Here is a 1242-nt window from a genome sequence, read left to right as displayed (position 1 = left end):
AGCAGGAAACGTTACCTGTAGTTTGGGCCATTTCTCACCCCAAGAGGTGACAGCAGATGGGGACACACAGTCAGTAACTGAGTCCCACAGCCACCAGCTCTGCCTGATGGTTTTCTATCCGCCAACCCACAGGAGCTCCTGGAGGCAACGCTCACTCGTGTTAGCACAGCTCAGCACACCACAGAGCAGATACGTTTGAAAGCATCTCCCCAGGGCATCCCTCCCTGCCTTATCTTGGACGACTGAGATCTAAGGGACCACTACTGAAGGCTGATCTGAAGGCGAGGTTTATTTAAACACATACTTCACCCTTCCCTCTGTTTTCTCCAAGCCCTGAAAGGCTCAGGAGAGAGCCCTGCCCTGCTCCCGCTGGGACTGGGTGCAGTGCAGGTGGTGAGCGAAGCTGCGGCTCCTGGAGGTGGCTGGAGAACACTGGGAGAGGTCACCAGGCAGGTGGCCTTTGCATGTTCCCATCCCTGGTGGAGTCCATAAACCTGGTAAAACATTTACACCCACGACTCTGACAGAGGCTTTATTTTCCTTCATGCCATGAGATTCCCTTGACTGCTCCAAGCCCTTTTAGTGCTTCAGAGAGCAAATTTAATCATCTCAGGGATGAAGACAGAAAAATGTGGGTTCCTTCTTTAAATGGGAATGAAAAAAAAAGAGGGGAGACACATCTGTCAATTATTAGTGAAGGGAGGAAAACTGGTGTCTGTTGAGATTCACAGCCATGAGGGGAAAAGTCACAACAGGGTCTGCACTGGACCCATGGGCAGGATTTGAGAGATTTGAGAGCATGGGTGTGGGTTTCAGCCACTCTCACAGCATTTAAAAAAAATACACAGCAGTTACAAAGACAGAGTTGATTCATTGCTTATCCCCACACCTAGGAAGGGAGGGGCTGAGGTCAGGGCAAGAATAGCACAGGATGGGGGCAGGAGCCCAGTGTCTCCTTTGACTGGCAGGATCAGGCAGAAAGCAGATGGGGAAAATTAGAGGAAGGTAAAGGTTTCAGCTCACTGTGTGATAGCGATGCGGTGGCGGGCCTGTGATCAGAGAACTGCACAAACAGAACTAAAAAGAAACCCACCATACCCTGGGGCAGCACTGAGGCAGGTGAGCCCACACTGAGCTTCATCTTCTCCCAAAGAGGAACGCCTTTGACAGGGCTGAGCTGGTGGGGCACGATCCCTGGTGATTTTTCCACACTTCTTGTACTTGTGCTGGTGATAATGAACC

Source organism: Corvus brachyrhynchos, unplaced genomic scaffold, assembly GCF_000691975.1.
Source record: "Corvus brachyrhynchos isolate BGI_N302 unplaced genomic scaffold, ASM69197v1 scaffold5, whole genome shotgun sequence".
NCBI lineage: Eukaryota > Metazoa > Chordata > Aves > Passeriformes > Corvidae > Corvus > Corvus brachyrhynchos.
This window is presented reverse-complemented; position numbering follows the sequence as displayed.